We start from the raw sequence: 21,500 nt of genomic DNA, 5'->3' as shown, positions 1-21,500 counted from the left end.
TTCCTCCGCTTTTTGTACAGATACCTGGGAGCACAGGGTATGGGACCAGTAAATGGGATTAGCCATGAGTATATTTGCCTAGTCTGAGTATCTGGATAGACGCAACAATTTGGAGACTTTTGGACAAAGCCTCAGGAGGTCCCGTAACAGCCACAGCGAGTTGCAGCCCTGGGTTAAATGGTTCAGCTGCTCTAAACCCATATGGTGTGTGATTTGGGCTCAGCCCCAGCTCATCCCCTGGGGTGAGGAGCAAAGTCAAACAATGCACTGGAAGGGGCAGAGCAAGAAGAATAGGAAACAAGAGAAAGCTGGACACAAACAGCCCATTCTGTCCTCCAACAATGTAGCAAAGGCATTTTCTACATAACTTGGACAGTACGAGCAGGAAAACTGTGTACTGATGTATTCCCACAGCCACGCACACGAGGGGTCTGTGCGCCTCTGGATCAGCGACAATGAATCATTCATTGTCCTTCCTCAGGCTTTCCAGTAGGAAGAAGCTACACATTTGACCTTATAAAAAGCAATAATTTTGCCTGGTAAGATGCAGCCAGCAGCAACCCAGGCCTTCCTGGCAGCCTCAAACACACTGGAGAAGACACGGGCTGCTGCTGTGCTGCCCAGTGCTACATCAGCATTTCCACATGAAACTACTATTTTCAAGGCTGCTACAAATGAGCCAAGAAAGAAACAAAGCAAAAGGAATCTGGTCCCCAAATACTTTTCCTTTAAAAATATATAAACTACGCTGCAGGGTTTAATCTCCAATAGAAACATTCAGAACTGGACATTCTGGTTCTACAACATCTTTATTCCACTTAAAGAGCACTGCTGTCCTCCTTCTGATCTTTAAGGCAGGCTTGCTCACCTGGTTTCTCAAAAGAAAAAAAAGGAATTAACCAGGTAATTTTTTGTTAGAAAACTGGTAACATGATCAGTCCAGGGCTTACAGAGGTAAGTAAGGCTAAATGGGGAAGAGAGAATGAATGTGTCTGTCAGTACATCTAGTAACTTGTCTCTTCTCCTCAGTGGCTGCTATGCTAGCTATGAGCCCTTTTCAGTAACATAAGCAATAATTAGGATTTTTAGAAGGAATTAGCCATCCTAGGTAAGTTGATTTTCAGTGTCTGCCAGGGAAAAGCATTAGAAAGATGGGTCAGAGGTTGAGACCACCTGTCTACAACATCTCCTCTCCTTCCCACATGTCCTGTGCAACCCTGAGGACACTTGGAGGATGCTTCTGGCAAGTTAATACAGCACCTGAAAACCCCGTCAAGTCTCATATACATCGCTGGATGCCCAGATATGTCAGAAATCGGGTGCATGTGGTGGTAAACTGGGGACAGGAAACCGTCCCATACAACAGTTGTGTCAGGAGCAGAGACATCACTTGGTAACCCTTCACCGACAGAGGCGATGGAAGCACATCAGACAGACAGAAAGCAGACAACACAACAAAAAACTTGTCCCCTCCTGGTTGACTCAACACTGGAGTTAAGACAGAAAGAGGGACACACCAGCAGACCTTGGCCGTCCTTTCTGAGAGCTACTGGGAAGGACAATAGTATTTCAGGCTCCAAACCTGAGCATCTTGTGTTTCACGTAATCTTGCTGAAAATATTTTGATTTATGATCTCAATTATCCGTTAACTGAAATCCCACATCTCAGATATCATGAAATTAAGCAATAATGAATAAGAAGCTGTGCTGTTGAGGCACTTTACAGAGTGATTCATATTAAATAAGAGACTGTGTAGCCAATATAATAGTTTGCCAGATTAACACATGCCTCACTGAATAGTAAATACTTTTATTTGTGGCTGCTTTAGAAACATCATTGCGTTCAGTAATTAGTAAAGTGTGGGACTAATAAAATACTTAAAAAACAGAAAGAAAGAAGAGAAGAAAAACTTTGGGTACAATCAGAACTTGTGCCTTATCCAAGCCTGAAGGAGAATTTAAAGATTTAATTACAGCTAATGAGAACATATTTCAAAGCTGCAAAGCTCTTTTTGCAGCTTAATAATGCATAGAAGGAAACGCTCAAGTGCGATGCTCCCATGGGGGACAAAGCGTGTTTCTCTGGGAACACATTCAAAACCCAAAGGGAAGTGGAGAGCGATCCAGAGGCCAAAGGGGAAAGGCAAATCCTATCATGAGATGGTCACTTCTTTTCCAGCTTTTGCAAATTAAAATTCCTCTCAAGCTCTTCTGAGAGTTACTACATCATACAAAGCTTATGGCAAGCAGAGAACCTGAAAAACTGTCCTCCAAGGAACCAACACGGTTTGCACAGCCATCCTTGCCAATTCTGTTTATTTATGAAATCTGAATGCGTTTGATGACAGCTGCTGGCTTTAGCAGTGCTGGAGACACCAAAGACCTCTGTGATGTATGGAGGTGGTCAGCCCGCTCTGAGTGCCTGTCCAAGGTGGTGAAGGCCAAAGGCCCATAACGGGGACTCAGCCCCCAAATGTTCTGACCTTACCTGAGTATCAAACTAGGGTCCCGTTTGACACCGTTGCGGCTCGGCTGGACTTGGCGCTGAGCTCCCGCAGGCAGTGACCATGAGCTGGGGAGAACACAGAGCGACACTCTGAGGCAGGCAGGTTGCAGAGTGGTGTCCTGACCAGCCATGGGCACACCATTCACCCTGGACAGAACAGCAGCCAGCCAGAGCCCTGCTCAGAACCTCAAATTAAGCTCTAAGACTTAAGGCCCAGCTATATTTCTTTCCATCTGTGTTTTCTTTCTATTGCTCTTGTATTTGGAGCTCTCGTGGTATTTAAAAGTTAAGATCTCACAGTCCAAGTTGGGGCCAAAAGAGATAACCAGATGTTTGCAAACTTCTCCACTATAAGCTTTCAACTTTTACAAGCATTGACACAGGGTCCCCGCTCACCCTGAAACCTGTCTTAAAACAATTCCTATCAATCATTTCCACAGATGTTGGGAACTCTTCCTACTGGCAAACATAGGACATGCAAACACGTTTCCTTCTGATGGCACATGTGAAGAAAGCCTGAGGTTGTGCATAAAGCTAGGAGAGGGAGCACCAGGTGAGCATACCTGAGGTCTGGGTTGACCTTGAGATCCTGCACGTGATGTCAGGCCCATCTGGTGCCCTCTATGATCACAAACCTTTCCTTGTAAATGGGAACCCAACTGCTTACACACATCTCCCAGGTGGAAAGGAAAACATAAGCCACAACCAGTATTTGTAAGGTTCCTAGAGATACTTGTTAAAAAGGCATGCAGACCTATTTATGTCAAAGTGTTCTAAAATTATACTACAGTTACACTACTGGAGGACTAAAATTGATATGAAATGTTCCCATACAAAGGAGTCAGCCACCACAATAACTAGAACACTAATTTCTTTCTACACGAAAATACCAGATGAGTTATATTTCTCCTGCTGAATGCTCATATATCTCACCAAATCTTTGAATGAATTTGTTGCTTGAAATTTTGCTGCATTGTACAAGACTATTTCAATGAATGCCTTGCAGACAGTGAATTTCAGATAGCTCACAGTCAAATGGAGAAATCTGTTCCATATTGAATAATTATAGAAGCCCCAGCACTGCACATGTTCCCCATTTTGGGGGCTATGTGCTAACAGCTTGCAATGCATCACAGGGATGCAGAGTTCATGTTCAGAGATAATTTGAGCAAATGCATTTCATTTGCTTAGAGAAAATCATGCAGCAGAAACACCGCTGTTGGAATGATCACAGAAAGATAAAAAAGGCTACAGAAAAGTAAAAACAAACCAAAACAAACAACCAACCACCAACCCCCAAAACATTCTAACAGAACACTCATACAAAAAGCAAAAATAGTCACAAGCTGGTTTGCCATTTGGTTTCCAGCTCCAGTTTACTGAGTGAGGGGTGCTGAGTGAATAGAGGAAATTAGTTACATTTTTGAGGGTTTGACACAGCTTAAAGTATAATTTTCATGACATGAACAAATAGCTTGATTTGGAATACAAGCACAAAATTCAACTCGCTAGCAAGTCCTTACTGGGGTAAAAAAGATCATCCTACAGGTGCTCAGAACTTAAAAACCAAATCAAACCCTTCCTATTCTTGAATGGGAAGAGTAAAGATTATTTAAGTCCTTCTACCTTTTATTCAGTAAATCCATCCCTTGCAGCACACTGTGCTGTGGATACCTATATGCTCAGTCTGTCATTGCAAGTGTCCACGTGTCATACAAACATGAAGTGTTTGGCTGGAATAGCTGTTACTGGGTCACTGCTCAGCTATAAATGGTGGAAAAATGTAAAGTAACTCTTTAAGCTCCAGTCAGCAACCCAACTATCTAGGGACCCTACTTCTCCTTCTGTAATAAGCATAAGAACTGCAGCTTACAAGTTTTTATGGACAGGTTACTGCTGCTAACACAGATATCCACATCAACAGTGAGAATTTTGCCCCAGAAGAGGACACTGTGCCACACTAACGGGGTCGGCCTGGCTCCCGGATTGGTGCTGGGGGGTTGGTAGGAGCTCAAGGCAAGAATGACCCATCTGTGGGGACATGCCAGACAGCCCTCAGCCCTTTGCACTGCAGGGATTAATTCAGTTGGGGGTAATGATATCACCCCGGTCCTGCTGTTGTTTTTCCAGCACTGCTACGGGAGCACTCTGGGGCTGCAACCGCACCAACCAACAGCGAACAGTGTCAGTACATAGCACAGGAGCATACACGACATAAGCCCTGGGGTTTTAGGAGCAGGGAAACTGCTGCAAACCACCACCTGTGTGCTGCTCTTCATTTCAGCTCTCAAAGCAGAAGAAATTGCAAAGTCACAAAGTACCTTCTGGTGTGTGCCAGAGCTGTACAGAATTTACAGCAAAGTCACGCACAAGCATCACCTGGAGTAGGACACAACTTGTTCTTGGCTATACATGGCTCCAGTAAGCGATTATTTTGGAAAATCCCACCTCTACAGAACATCAAGAGGTACCTCTGGTCATGTATGAATCCTAGGAAGGTAAAACCCCAGCAAAAATCCCTGTCATAGTAATAAAATAGCCTGTACTGGAGACAGTAATGCAGAGCAGCTTGTCTCACACATCCAGCCACCCTGCCAGGATATGGTTGCAGAAACTGGATTCGAGTCAATGTAAAAACTCCAAGCTCATCAAAATCAAAGAACTTTGCTTAAGAAACCACCAAAACCCTAGGACGGGACTCACGCCTTGAGTCCTCTGTAAAACTACAGACGATTACGACTGGTTTTCTGTTTACTCACTTGTTCTTCTGTAGGACAAGTATGTTTAAAAACAGTTTTCTCTTGCCAACAAGTTGCTATTAAGACACATTGGCAAAATCCTGCCATTTATTGGTAGTCTGACACTATTTGAAAAAAAAAAAAAAAAAAGGGCCAAAATTAGATTACAAACATAGTAAATTGCTTTCCCAAAGACACCTTGTAGCCAGCACAACCTCAGAGCCACCAGCAGTCCCTTGGCAAGACTGTTCAGCCCAACGCAGCGATGGTCCTCGTGCAGTTCCCACCAAGGGTACACAATGGCCATCCACAAAGCAGAGCTGGTGGTCCACGGGCCCATCCTCACTGCTGGCATGTTCTGCACACCCAGTTCCACCTTTCACCAAAAAGCTCAGTGGGAGACACTGTACGGAGCCTCCACAGCAGAGGGCTGTGTGCTGGAGAGATGGGTGTTTAAATATTGACGAGCTTAGCAACAAATGCTAGGTACACAGAGCAGGTAAATCATTTAACACCTCCTTTGTGCTAATTAGCCAAAGCAAGTATTCAGAGTGTGATGTGCCAACAGCAAAAGGTGTATTTTTGTGTTTGGACCGGGCAAGAGTTCTGTACTCAACTGAGCATTCACTTTATTTTCTTTCCCAACTGGGGAGGAAAAAAAATGATATTGTACCAAACTGGTGCCCATAATCCAGCTGTCCCTGAAGAAAGAGGCTACCCCAAGGGAAGAACACATTTTGATTTGCTAATGCTCTCCTGCTTCCCTCTGGTTTGCATTTCAAGTAGATGTCAACCTCTAGGAAGTTCAGAAATACACTCAATCTCTTGGAGCTCAGCTTCTCACAGTAACACATTAAAACACGTCCTGCTCCAGGAGCTTATTAGGTTGAGCAGGACTTGTTCTTGTCAGTCTGCTGCTCAAGTGCTATTTGGTGGTGCTAAAATAATTATTCTTTTGGCACTTTATTCAGTTCCGTTTTCCTCCTTAAAATAAGTATTGGAGCTCATTAGCACAAAATATAGTGTCTGAGAAGTATTAATGGAAAGCGAAATATCCATGTAAAACATGGAGATAAAGAGTTTGAAATCTTTGTGTAAAGCTCCATTTCCCAGATTTTTAGTGGGTGCTAAAGCCATGTAGGTCTGGGAAAAATCTTTCTGCTTTGGGTGTCCATAATGTCCCACCCCAGCAATCCAAACAGATGCTTTTATTGAGGCATTTAAGAATAAAACTCCTAAAACTCCAGACAAAACAAAAGCCTCATGAGGCTGCATGAAGGTGGAGGGGAGAGCCCCTGCCATGGGGCTGGGCAGTGTCTGTGCAGAGGGAAATGGGGCTCTCCAGCCCCTCTGCCCAAGGAGAGCCCCCTCACCTGGCATCCTGCACCTCTTGGGCACGTGCTGTAACCACAGGCTGTTATAAAAGGAGAGGGCCATACCCTCTCCATATTGTATGTTAGACATCTACGAACTGACCTCTGCAATGAACATTACACGCTTTAGCCCCGATGAATATGAGAACTTAGGAACATACCCTTTTTCAAAGCTGTTATCACTGTCTCACTTACATGTCCCTATATGTTGATCAATGTGTATCCTGTTCACGTGCTACATATATTGGAGGACAACAACAAACAGTTTTAGGGTTACAGACTCTACCTGAGACTCCAGACCCTTCCAGTCAAGTGCTGCAAAGCTGAGGTCTCTTGTGCCTTAGAAGAAAACTGTTTGCAGATGCGAATCAAACACACCACAAACACCACAACCACCCTGCACAGCACGACATCTCGCTTTATCTTTCCTCTGAAAGACCCTGAGAGGCAGAGAAGCTGCGGTGTCTCCTTCACACACAGAGACATCGCCCACTGAGGGCCCTACCTCACTGTCTGCTGGAATATTTCCTCGAGGACTCATTCCTCAAGGCTGGACCCCCCCGTGCTGGAGGAAACTCCAGCAGCAGTTCCCAACCTTTCACTACCATGAGAGTAGCCAAGCTGGGCCAGATCACAAAACAAAATATGGGACCCTCCCTCTTAACAACACCTTGAAAATGTTTTCTATCAGCTACAGAGCATGTTCTCTATACATCAGCCTGGGTAAATTGCAGTGGGCTGGGCTCAGCATTCACACTTGCCCACCAACCTTCCAGCATGTTTTAAGAGGTGCAAGAACAAACCCTGTTGACTCCTTGGCATTAAATGCTGCCCCTTCCTTTATGGGCTGAGCTGCTGCTGCTAATCAGTCACCCAGTAAAAAGCAAAGGAGCTGGGCTACGTGCTCGGAGGCTGGTACGCAAGTAATTAGCTCACCGACCTCGGCTGCCGAACGTGAAGGTTAAACACAAGAGCGGATACGAACTTTGGACACTCATCAAAGATACACTTGGTAACAGAGGGAATGTTTAGAAAGGAGATAAACATAACTGTGAGGAAAACTGGAGAGGGGGGTCCTAAAATGACTGCTCCCATAGAGGCCCCCACCTGAAGTAGGAACCTAAAGGGGCAACAACACAGGGGCTTCAGTGCTGCCGATCTCTCACTTTACATCTGCAGCTACGCACTACACATATAGAGCTGCTTTTCCCACTGAACCTAACCCAGAACTGGCAGCATTTACACTGCAAGAGATGTACATGACTTCCGATTCCCCGCCTGTTCTTTACTGCTCCCACATGAAAATACATATACATTTTTTGTCCCCCTTGTTATCTCTCTTCTCTAGCAATTTGCTGCTTCTGCTGAGACACGCAGTGAGTTTGGTCTCAAACTAATGGGACCCGAGTGGAACGCAATGTCACGACTGCGCTGTTAATGATGAATGAGAGCAGCAGCGCCCAGCCTCCGTGGGCAGAGGACTCCCACGCCTGAGAGCTGGCCCATGTTTAGAGGTGCTGGTGAAGAGTCACAGTGTCAAAAATTAGAATAAAAAAATAGTAGGGGGAAGAAAAAAAAAAAAATCTATGCTTTCCTTCTGGGTTCTTTTTTTTTTTTTAAGTAAAACTAGTGAAACTGGATTTTAAAAGTGAGGTTAAACTTAGACAAAAAAACCCTTAGTTTTTTCGTTGCTTATCATCCCATTGAAACAAATGTTGTATTGCACTAAGAAACTCTCAGCTGCAGGAATGGGAGGGCAGAAAGCTCTTGACTTTCAATGCTCTTTCTCTAGGAGCAAACAGGAAAATGGTGTGAGCAACACACACATGAACCCTCCCCAGTAACTCCACTAATGGGAATCAAACAAAGTGAGGTGGTTCTGAATGACTATGGGATAGGAAGGAGGACAAGTGTTTCAATCTGATACATTTCAATGACTTTACCAGCCTAAAAGCTCTTCCTCTAACCGAGGCCGTGTTTGGTACAATGTCTTTATCTGATCCTTTATCTGTACAGAGGAAAGAGTGCCAGGCCCATGGCTTCCTATGAGCGTACGTCATTGCGGTTAATATATAACATCCCTCGCTGTGTCTTCACACACAACGAGGAGTTGACGTGATGCTCTATGTGTCCGTTCTCCTTCAACATCAACTCTAAAGGCTTCCACCAGCACCAGCCCCACCCTGAACCGATGCCATCTCCGATGCTCTGTGAGAAACGTGAGAGTTGGCCTGCAGCAACTCACGCTGCTTCCCTCTTCAACTGTAATCTAAATACTGGATAAAATAAACAGGTTATGGCTTATATCGTCACTGCATCATCCTGTCCTGAATCAGTTCTTATCCTGGGAAACTCCCACTGAGTCAGAGAGAGAGATTGTCTTAAGTGAGGCCTTTGGGCTAGTAGGAAGGGTTTCAACCACCAACATAATTTGGTGCTATGTGAAGGGGTAAAAGTCTGGGAAAGTGATTAAAAGGTCTGTTTTGTGTGGGTTGTTCAGCTGAATGGGCTTGTCCCCACAGAGAAGGAACAAAATCTAGGAACGTTACAGAAAACCTATTAAAGCAGTCGCAACGCAGCAAACTGGCCACCCTTATCCAGAACTAAAACGGATCAGTCGCGGAGATAATATCAGCTTGTGTGGCCCTTGATCTCCTGGTTACCTTGCCAGGGTGAGGATGTGTTGAAAGATGAGAGTCCCCATCCAGAAAATCCTCTGGCAGCTCCCTGACTAAGCATACAGAGCTTTATCTGCCCCTCCAGAGGCCCTGCTTCAGCTTTGCAGAACAAAATCAGTCTTGGCTTGTTAGGATAAGAGCTCTCTGGACCAGCTAACCATGCCATCTCCTAAAACAAAGGCCTTCACCAGCCCTGGAAGAACAGAATACACACTGGGTTTCCCTTCTATCCTTATGGATTGAACCACCCACATTGGGCTTCCAACACAAGAGTCAGCTGTGCAATATCTAGATTTAAAAGTACAGGAAACTAAGAATGCTCCCATCTCCATGTGAGCCAAGCTGCCTGGATGGAGCAGCAGATTCTGGCTTGTGCTGGAAAAGCAGTGCTCTGATGAGGAAAACCATCCCCAGCAGCATTTTCAAGCCCAAATGCAGGTATTGAGGGTATTTATTTGATTACGACCATCTGCTCTTATTCACATAGTACAAAATTTCCGTTGCAAGACACTTCACTGAAGGCCCAAAGGATTGTTTAGCTGCCTTTAATCAAAACCACAGTACTTGTATTGGAGGTGGCTAGCAGCATCCAGCAACTTGCACTTGTGAATCTTGGGGAGGTTCAATGTGATTTTAACTGGAGGGTGTTACAAGCTCCCATCTCAACAGCCCCAAGTGGAAAAAGAGGTCTGAATCCCAGCTCTGACGATGCTCCGTATGGAGATCTCCCTATGTCTGCTATGTTAAATTCACTACAGCTGGGCACTGCCCTGACATCCTTTAGGAAAACGGTCTAGAGCTGGGGGAACAAAAGAAATGAACTGCAAGAATATTTACCCTTCCAGGCCATGGCTGAAATTCTTTATGGCAGGCAGGCGTTGAGTTTCATGGGCTGTTATCTATTTTATTGGTAGGAGATTTTGCATGGAGGCATAATAACGAAACCAAAACAAAGGGATAAAGAGAATCATCACAATGAACACAGCGGTTCAACCCAGTCACCTCCCAGCTTGCTCTATAAGGTATTCCCCTGCTTTAACTACTCTTCAATCACGTTTTGCACTGGATTAAGCCTTTCTGATCAGCATTTTCAGTACTCTGCCATCCCACTGAATCCAGGCTTTAAATGCCTTCCTCGATAGAAGTGGTTTGGAAGTGCATCTCTGTTTGCTGAAGAGTCCTGCTCACTCTCATCAATTTAAGCATCCCAGAAAGCCATGCCGCCAAATTCCCTCCTCGCCCTCAGTTTCCCTCATTCTTTCCTCTCCACCTGGCTTCACAGTTTGGGGTCCTGCACACTGATGGGTCATCCACAGCTCTCAAATTATGGAATGACTGGCTAGCATCTACTGCACCAAAGAAAACCAGTGTGGCTTTTCAAGGCTGTGCCTGATAAGATGCCACGTTTTGTACAGTGCAGCAGTTCCATTGTGTAGTTCAGAAAAGAAGTTCCCATGAATCTAAAAGCTATGAAAACATTTTGCCAGGTCACCTAGAGCAGCTTCAGTTGTGTGCCATTAATGGGAATGACAGCAATATGTTAATCAAGTAATCCTGCTGAGTTTAATACGTGGGGCATGTTCTACCTTGCGACTCTTTTATTCCTGTAATTGGCAGATGACCCAGTTATAGGTTTATGATTATGATTCTTTTTTCACTGCAATAATTTATTTTGTGAAACTTTAAAAGCCAGTGTATCATTTTCACATTGTTGAAATGATCCACACATCTCTATATGATCCTTTAAATACCAGACCAGAGGAGGAGCTAAAACCAAAAACCAGTATTCCCCTTGAATATATTGGTTGGTGTCTCTAAGGCATCCTTTTTAATGTGGAAAAAATGATCAAGTAATCAGTAGATCGGTACCTAGGACTGTTCTCTTAAAAAAATAATCCCTTTTGGATTAAATACTTTGCTCGAGCCATTCTAAACAGATCGCACAAATTTTGAAATGTAATATCACTTCAAATAAAAAGTGCTAAAACAAGATGCTTTGCTGATTTCTGATTTGTGGAGGAAAGAAAAAGGGGATGATGGGCAAAATGGACTTTTTCAGGGAGAAGGTACAGGTGAAACCATCGCGCCCAGCTGCTGTTACCTGCTGCAGCCAGGACTGATTTTTGCTGGATTAGTGTCAAATGCTGATCTCCTAAATTACAGTGAGGGCTGCTCCCCTCTGCAACTGTTTTGCCTGATTCCAGCTGGACTCACAATGGAGAAAGACAGGATTCAGGAAGAGCTGGTGCTACCCAAAACCTCAGTCTGCAAGATAGTTTTGCCCAGAATATTTTCATCTAGGATTCTGGACAAGGACACCTAATTTATGCTCCCAGCCCAGCTTGCTGCCTTAGGCAGGACTTGGAGAAGGTGGTTTTGCCTCTTGGAGTCTTTACACCCACCTTTTCCACTTTCTCCATCACCACCATCCTTTGTTTGGCTTCTCAGTTCAGACTCTAACCTCTGCAAAGCAGGATGGATCTTCCACCACAGCCGGAGAAAGTCCTGAGCTCCAAATGTGGTCTTTTCTAAAATGGATGCTGGTATAATGTCATTAATCACCATAGCCAAACATGAACATGCATTTCTTATTTTTTCTGTATTAGTAAATCTTGATGGCCGCCCAGGATGTTCAAGCTGCCACACTGATAAGAGCACATGGACCAATTTTGGGAGCACAACAAATTTTGGAGAAGCCAGGGAAGATCAGTACTGCAACAGAACTCTTTCTCCTCCTGTCTCATAACAGACAACACAGCAATTTATTCATTCCCTGGGACTTACACTCAGTAGCCTCTTCATTGTAGTATGATGCGCTATTAAGTAAAGATAATGGTGAATGCAACCGCAGGCAGTGAACAAACAGCTATTTGGAGATAAGTCAGGCAGCTCAATCAGCCCTTTTGAGGCCAGTGCCACCGAACTCAGGACTCAGATGCCCAATTAGCTCCATCACAGGCCAGAGAGTTGGCCCACAGCCCGTGTTGGAGGGAGACAGACCTTTCGTTAATGCACAGAGGAGGCTCTGATCTCTTCTGCGATTCATATGACATACTCGTATGAATCCGTTTGGGCTAACAAAGTAGTTGTTTCAGCAACAACACTAGTGAAGACTGATCTACCACTGACAGGCAGCTCACCTTCCTACAGTGTTGTGTTCACATACACAGGCACGTCGCAAGAAGAGCCAGAGGCCACGAATGCATTTGCGAAGAGCAAGTTTTATTTTAGCTACCTCTCTACTGGGGGATCTCTGAAGCTGCACCTGAGCTCCCACTCTTTCTCACAATAAAGCAGGGATCTCAGACACAGTGATAAGGTGCCTGGAGTTTCTCACAGGCCTATGCTATCTAACACAGAGCTTCTACTCATCAAGCACACAAGGTCAGTAAAACAATTAGTGTGATGTATGTGCTTTTTCTACAGACAGGTGCAAGTCACTTGAGTGTATTTACATCTAACTAACCTCTCATTGGCAAATCTTCCGCTATATCCCCATACAAGCGTCAATGCAACAGCCTGAGTTCCTCCCTCCTCACCATGACCATCTTTCACTTCTCTCTTCAACAAGAACAACCTGCTTTTCCCCTACATCTCCTCATTCAGCCCAGGGTAACCTCAGCTTTCTAAAGATCCCCTATGCTTTTCCGGAGCAAGCAGTGGCACGTGCCAGGGCTGGTGCAGAGCCACTTCTCTGCTGATACGGGAGCTGCTGCAGACACAAACTAGGATGTTAAATGCTGTTGCTCCCAATGGGTAGGTGCTGAAAACAGAGGAGGAGTGAAAGAAAAATAGCACAAAAAAGATCAGGTTGGACCAACATAGTATTAACTTTGATCTTCCTTTTGCTGACTAGCAAAAGCCCAAAATTTTCTACTGGGAGGATCATTCAAGCTTGTCTCAGAAGTACCTCCATGGCATAAGGGCCATCTGGGTCTGGATGTGGCAGCAGAGGCACAGGCATGCTCAGCATCTCCATCCCCGTCCCTGGGATCCCACCCAGCTGTCCCAGGCCGTGATGTCTCCTACAGCACAAACAGCCCTTTCCACAAAGAAGTCACAGCTCGATTCACAGACTTTTATGAAGGCTGATTCAGCTGGGTCTCATTCATGCCTTCTTTCAGCCACAGGAACTGACGCTTCACTCCTCACACGGTCCCACAGCTGTTGGGGAGGACACAATTGCTCCATGGGACCACAAAACAGACAGCCTGGCTCTGCCTGATGTGCTGTGCCAAGCAGGTTTGCCCTAACAGAGAACAGAGGCTTCAGTCACCTCATTGAGGCCACCCAGAGCCCAAGGACAGCCATGCAGATGCAGGAGACGGCTACCAGAGCCCTCCCCGCAGCCCCATGGCTGCTGCAAGACCAAACAACCACGGACCCTCAGCTTCTCACACTGCTGTCTTTTTCTCTTCCCTCTTCTCCTGATGTCAGTTCCTGGTGCAATCCCAGAAATAACATGGACAAATTCTTGGCTTGCTATTTTTGGCCGCTCCTCCCACCAAGGGAAGAGGGAGATCACACTGCGGGCTATTCAGGAGAGCTGGCACGCTGGCCACAAACACACGTTCTAGCCCGTACAGTTCTAATGATAAATCCTGGCCAAGCTGAACAGTTTCGACTTCAAAGTGTGTTTGGAAGGGCCAGTGCTGTGCTAGACTACCCACCTATGGGTTTAGAAGGTGCTATTTACTTATTAAGTATATTTAATGAGTAGAAATAGAGTTGTGTGGTGGGCACGGTGACTGGTGTGGGACAAGAAGCTCCCAGCTCTCCTGACATGTTAAACACCCACCACCCAGTACCGCACCTGGATCCCAGTGACAAGTAGCTAGGTGATCACCTTTTAAATCTGCCTGTAATTAGCAAGAGGCAGATGTCAACTGGTAGAGAGGCCAAAGGAAACGAGGCTGTTTACGGACACTAAGCCACAAAGAAACCTCCTGTATCTAACCTGGCATGTCCCGAAGACACCAGCTAAGAAATAACAATGTGCAGCATTTCATCAGGTTGCTGCAGAAGCTTTATGTGGCGTGTGGTGCATAACAGCATTCACACCCAAAAACGCAGCTTTGTGTTGTGGTAGGTGGAAAATGAAAGAACATTTTGTTACTCTGGGTTTACACAGCATTTACTACACCATGGCACCACTTCTAGGAGTTTGTCTCTGGTGATAACAATAATATCCTTGGATTTTTTTTTTTTAAGTGTAGTGCCCACACACAACTCAAAGCAGTACAAAACTGAGAAACACACTAGACAGGGCTAGTTTAAAGAAAACCAGCAGACTGCTTTTAAATTTGCAAATACTTAAATGGCCAAAAGTCTGAAACAGTCCCAAGTTAAAGATTTTTTTATGGAAAGCCCACAGGATCTTCCATGTTCATGCATAATAACTGGGTTGCACCCAAACAAATCCTGCCAGGCCTAAAGATGAAATGTCAAATCATCCCTTTCAGTGCAGTGAACCTATAATTTGGTCCCAGAAGGTCTACCTCTTCCCCAGCTGGAGTTAAGTTTAGACAAAAAGATAAGCTTAAACTAGGCCCGTTTGGATCCTACTTTAGTTCTAGATTTTCACAAATTCCTGCACTGTTCAGACCTAAGAATTTCATTTCCCTGATCACAAAGATTGAAGCCAGACACAACATTTGGATATGGAAATGGACAAGGTTGTCCCCAAGGCTGGTCAACTTGTGGCTTTGATTCAGAGCCACATCTCATTGTAGTTTGCGGTACAGTCAGGATTAACTGAGTAGCACCTCAAATCCTTATACAGACCAGTGAATTCATAGCTCTGGATTCACAAGCCCTAACAGCACCACAGAAAGTAACCTGGGAAGTTGGAGATCTCCAAAGCCAAACATAAACTAGGGACACACAGGAGCACCGTACGTGTGAGATGCTGGGTTCTGCTGTGGAGCCAAGTTGTCACCCTGCTCCTAGTATTATGGATTACAGTCAAACCCCCTTTCTTTTACATAAAAAGCAAGTAGAAGGTGTATGTCCTAGTCCAAGACCTATTTCCTAATCCTTTCTTAAAGATCTCATACTTTTTGCCATGTAGCCAACTGTGGGGTAGATGACAGAGCAACTTTGTGCTGGAGCCCAGCAAAATCCACAAAAGATGTGCACATTTCGGAACTCAGGGCTATGTCACTACTCACAAAACAATTACTGGGGGGCTTCAGAAGAGAGGGGAGGAGGGGAGGCGAATCTGCAGAAGACAGTAGCATCTGGCTCATGGGATATTGAAGGGGAGAAACTTCACTGTCTGATGAAAATCAAAGTCTAGCTCATTGTCTTGACTAGTAGCCACACGGTCATCAAAACCATGTCTCAACTAAAATGGAGACATTGGAATATCTATGCTACATCTAGACATAGATTAAGGCGCTCCTCTGAGACCAGTGATTTAAACTGAGCCTACCAGCCTCTAGACAACCTAGATCCAGCTTACATAACACCAGTTTTCTTAAGGGTGACACCCAATAAATAAAGCCCACAATGTCAGGGAATGGTGGAAGATTCTGCCAAGGCAGATGGAGTTGTCCAAAGGCTGCTGATGTGATGATGCGAGCACAAAGCCAAGATGCTTGTAACTGTTCATAGGCCAGAACCTCACAGCACAGCCCTCCCAGTTAGATCTTGAAATATGTAAATGCTCAGCCTTTGCAGAGCTTTTGAAGATGCTGGATCACAGCAACCAACTGGACTGCTGGCAAGTAATTCTCCTCTTTTTACAGAGCACATTAAGTTGCCCAAACAGGAGTACTACAGCTGTAACCTGATTGAATATTGCACATGGGCTCCTGCTAAGGAGGGCTGCAAGGACTTCCATTTTGGTCCTCCTCTGCAAATGCCCATAATGTTCCTGAATTTTCCGAGCTGCAACTTTTCACACTGCTTTCTCTGCCAGGGTTGGCTTTCATTATTTCTTTTAAATATAAACTTGGAGTAAAACCTTTTCAGATGTTTTAAGTTATGAATGTGTGGAAAAAAATATCATTTTCTACATTAAAAAGAAAGTTTTGTGTGCAAGTATAAGGGAGACACACAGAAGGAAAAAAGTAGGGAATAGCTCAAAAATGGTCATACTTTGAAACCTGAAACTTGGCATGGGAACAGTTCCTGACAAAGTGTATGCTCTGCTAAGTTTAGAAGAAACTGTGGTTGTAAAATAAAGCTATGAAGACTTGAGAGTACGCCCTAGTGCACAGACAGCAGAGGACACTGTTTGGATTTAGCCATTAACCCACACGGGCTGCGCACGCTGTTTGCATCATAAGTAGCAATCGCAAATAAGGACCCTCCAGATCTAAAACCAAAAGCTTCCATAGCTTGGGATAAAAATAATAAAATGAAGAAAAGCCCAAGGACCTACCTAGTGCCTCTTTCATTTAAAAGCCAAAAACTCAGTCCAACTAGACCTCCTTGCCACTGTAAGAGTGACCTTCCATTCCACAGCCACATTCCTCCTGCTTTTAAACCTCCATATTCCAGTCAGTCACAAAGGGATGGGACAGGAGAAGCAATGTCAAGGTGGGCAGAGCCCAGACAGCTGCCTGGGGAGCCCCCCCATGACAGGAACAGCATCCCCAGGATTAAACGGGGCCAGTGTCACCAGATGCAAGTCCCAGCACACCAACGACAAGTAATCCCTGCAGCAGGGAGCAGCAATTGGATTAGACACCTTTATTTGTGTCACGCCAGAGCTGGGATTATTTCAGGTTTCAGTAATGGGCACAGCAAGTGCCCCTGAACACAGAATGATACATACACGCTTGGAAATGCTTGAAGAGTTTAGGCACTCATGCCCAGCCCCCTCCCATCCACCTGCACAAGAAAAACAAGCTGTTCGAGCAAGGTCAGATTAAACCCAGCCACATGTAGGGCAGCATGAGGGTGGGAGACAGTCAGCAATCCTGTAAGGGACTGCAGCGAGGAGAGACATTCCTCCTCTGGCTGGGCAAGAGACAGGTGATGCAATTTTTATGCTGGAAGAATAATCTGTCAGTTGAGACTGAGACTTGGACAACCTGGACAGACACAGGTATTCCTCTGTGCACAGGTGTCCCCTGCAAGTTGCAGGTATCTGCACAATACTGTACCGTTGCAGATGCTGGCTGTGTTCGTATAGAGCCAAGGGAGGCTCTGATTGCAGCTGATGAAGTCAGCCGGCCAGAATAGCACTTGTTCTTACACATCAAAGATGGAAGCTGTGTTCACACTTGGGACTAAGCTCTGAGGGTGAGCAAGAGCTTCTCATTTTCAGTGACTGCCACTTAAAATTCCACTGGGAGCTGACGGAGTGAACATCAAACCTAAGAGTGCACCCACCTTCCCATCCTGGTGTAGCAGTTTATGTGCTCTAGTTTTCCTGTTTCCATTCACATCACCTATGTAGCTGATTCACAGATGTCCAGTGTGCTCCTGTGTATAATCACACCAGTCCTACCTGTGCACATCTTGCTCATGGAGACCTTTTCTCCTCACATCACTATTCTGCATCCTTCCTGTTCTTCCATTATTGCTGTTTGTCTTTGCTCTGTCTAGCTGAACTCTGGGTGATGCGTCTCCATGCTAAGTGCTATAAGGAGAATGAGTGGAGGTCAGGCAGGGTACTGATACCAGCTAATGTCTTAGTATGCCAGTAGCCGCTACTTTGAACTCCAAATAGCTGAAACAGACTGTGCTCAACAGTCAGTGCTAGTCTCAGCATTTCACCTCTTCACTTTTCTCATCAGCCCCAAAACAACAGGTATGGTGGGAAAACAGGATAGACAAACGTTGTCAACACTGGCAAAAGGCTGAGAACTGCACAGATGCCTTCTGAGATGTTTGTCCACCAGCTAACAGTTCCTCAGCATATCAGCCTGCTATTTGCACAAAGTGCTGATTCTCAGCAGTGCTGTTCACCCACGGATCTCACAGCACTGTACAGAGGAAAGCAGGTAGAAAAAAAATAGTCAAGAGTTATTCCTATTTTAGGCAAGACAAAGTGCAGAGCAGCTCTGAGGTTTCAATTCAGCTGAGCATTGCTCATCAGCACTGGTGCCCAAGGTCCAGCCTCAAACTAACCTGGCTTCCTCAGCCCCAAGCTGCACAGGTGCTCAAGAGCTGGGTGGACAAGAACAGTCCCACGAAGAGCCAGAATAACAGCAGCTCCATTTCGTTTTTGTATTCAAAGTACGTGGTACATTGTGGTTGAACAACCAGCTGCAGCAGCACCTCACAAGGCTCCGGCAGACCCCTCAAATTTAACCCAGAGACTTCACTTGATGGGTGAGCCTGTCTGGAAGGAGCCTCCCAGCCCTCGCCATGCTTACCAACATTTCCAACAAAAGGTTCACTTTGTGTAACTCAGGAGATGAGCCCTCTGTTTGCACACCTTTAAAAGCTGGACTAGAGCAGCCAAACCCTTTTCACTCGGGAAATGTGTCTGGACACAAACAGGCAGCAGCGAGCACACAAGCCAAAGCCAGCGTGCCCTGTAAACAACACATTTCCTTCCTCACACACACATGTGAAAAACTGGGATGGTTTTGAACACCCTGAGTTCAGAGAGACCTTTCAGTTTAGTTATCCTGGGTCAAAGCAAATAACATCACATGGTACCTCAAGGTGGTTTCTGTTGGCTTTTTATACTTTGAAAACACTGAGCGCATTTTCACAGATCCAAGTAATGCCCAAACAGGCACTGGCATCTCTTCATGTTATTTCTGTGATCCTCTGTGCTGCAAACATGGAAAATAAAAAGCCTCAGGCACTGGGTAATGACCTGAACTCCGATCTGAAGTGAACCTGTGCAGAACATTAGAAAACAAAAATTCTCATATGCAAATTATTTTGGCATTTGTCACTTTCCAGCTTTCATTTTCTTTTCCCCCCCTCCCAAGAAAACTACCATGAAGTATTTTGAAGACAGCTTATTTGGAAGGGAAGTCAGGGCCACAGCACACAAAAGCCCGCTCTAATGAGATTTCCAGACCAATTTTTACCAAATTTAGGACATTTGCATACTGGGAATTTTACAGGCATCCAAACTGGAATTACTTGAATACAAAATCTGCATCACGAAAACTGAGACAGAAGATTAATGTACTGACCTTCCACAGCATTTGACCAGACCTTAAGTGCAAGAATAGGAGGATTTAGAGAATACTTTGGTTATATTTTAAAAAAAAAATAGGTAAAATGACTTTTCACAAGTTGCACTAACTATGGAAACAACTGCAGCAAAGCTTCTCTACCATCAGGATTTTGGCAGAATCAAAGCAAAGGTTTAGATATTCACATGGATAATGAGAATACACACTTAGGAACGAATGGCTTCAGGATCCTGGTGCTCCAGGTCTGAGCCTGGGAGATGTCAGCAGGAAAACGTCTCTGAAGACAGAACGGACAATCACCTCCCAGCTCATGCATTGCAGAGCAAACAGCCCACGTCAGAGGTAGGATGTCAAAGAGGAGAAGAGGGGCTCTGGTAACACTATGGATTTGCCTGTATGGTGAAGGGAGCTGGAAAACAAGACTACTTTGCTGATACTTTCAATCCTACATCAATGATCCACTGAGTGTGGCTCCTGACTCTGAGCTGCCCGTGGAAGGAATGGGCCTTATCCTACACTTGGCGTAGGACTGCCGCAGCATCAACATAAATACATTAAAAGAAAATATGTGAAACTAACACGTATCCAAAGCAAGCTTATGCCTTTCAATGGGAAACAGTGTCACTGGGTGATTTTGCAGGTGATTTCTTTGCTAAATTCAATAACGTGGCCACCAGCAAGATAGAATCAACTGATGCAGCTTCGAAGCAAGGATGAAATTTGAGATTGCCCTAGAGAGCAGGGACCACACAATGTCTCTCTTCTCCCAGTGAGGACCAAACTCGCATGGCTCTGCTCCAGCTGTAATGAGAATCATGCAACTGAGATAATACCAGAGAGACAGGAGCACTTGGGATTCACACCATTTCAGCCAATACGTATTTTTGTCAGGGGACCAGTATCTCCAAGTTACACCCCATTTATTAGTCTCTCTTCTCCCACGGGAGCTATTCTGTGGGTGAAGCGGAGGAATTCACGCCAGGTCTCTCTCTCTCCCTGCTTCCCATCAGCAGAGTCCTTTTAAAGAGAAAAATCAGGCAACAACTGGTGACGTACGCACAAGCGTTTCTGGCAGCACAGCTTGGTATGGCAGGGATATGAAGAGGTGTGATCCTTCACTGATGGAGCCGTGCTGGCAACAATCCCATTGCAGATACGGCTATACCAGCATACCCCCACACCCCTTTCTTTTCTTAACAAAGATAACTTGTGTTCTGTATGTCTGTGTCTGCACAGAGGTATATTATTTCCTTTACATTCTGATAGTACAGAGCACAGCTATGTCCAAATGAGGAAGAATTTGGTGGGTGTAGCAGCCTTTGGGGTCCTATTTTGGGCAGGTGTTCACAGCGTAGCCAAGACCTCAGACTTTTTGGAACAGATGAACACAGTTTAGGTTTGCCCCTTGACACATCTCAAAAGAGCTTACTGGGAAGACATGAGGAAGAGGGGGAAAACATTACTTTCAAAGGTCTAGTCACATTCATTAAATGAAAAGTAACTGCATTGTCAGACTGTGTTAGTTTCAAGAAAAAGCGAGCAGTAGGTCTTACTGGTGGGGATATGGTAGATGGATGGATGGAGACAGAGAAGCCAAAAAGAGAAAAAAAAACACAGCAGAAAGTCCAATTTCTGATCAAGGGAATATTGGAATTCATGGAATATGGCATGTGATATTTGCCCAGCTGAACACACACCAGCAGCAGGCAGTGCGACCCACAACCGCAAAGTGAGAGAAAGCTCTTGGCAGCAGCAGTCCATAAAAAAGACATAAATAATTAGAGTTCTTCTAAACAAGGTCAAGTTTTAGCTGCTGCTTCCCTTCCTCTATTTAACAGCCAAAGGAGATGGCTCAAAATGATTTGGAGTGAGTTTTGTCTGGGTAAATCTCAGAGCAAGGTAGAAGATTTGAAAAGAATCAGAGCCTACTTCTTTACCACACACTTTGCTGTTCATTAAATGTGAGATGAACCGTGACCTCAGCAAGTCCTGCAAGACTGGATTGCTGCATCCTCAAGCAGCTTTCCTAGTGGGAACTCTGTTGTTGACACCTTGACGTGTTTTAAGATGCTGCTGCAATTTTCACAGCC

Source organism: Nesoenas mayeri (genome assembly GCF_963082525.1).
Source record: "Nesoenas mayeri genome assembly, chromosome: 10".
In the NCBI taxonomy this organism is placed as follows: domain Eukaryota; kingdom Metazoa; phylum Chordata; class Aves; order Columbiformes; family Columbidae; genus Nesoenas; species Nesoenas mayeri.
The sequence above is the reverse complement of the archived record's forward strand: the minus strand, read 5'-3'. Positions refer to the sequence as shown.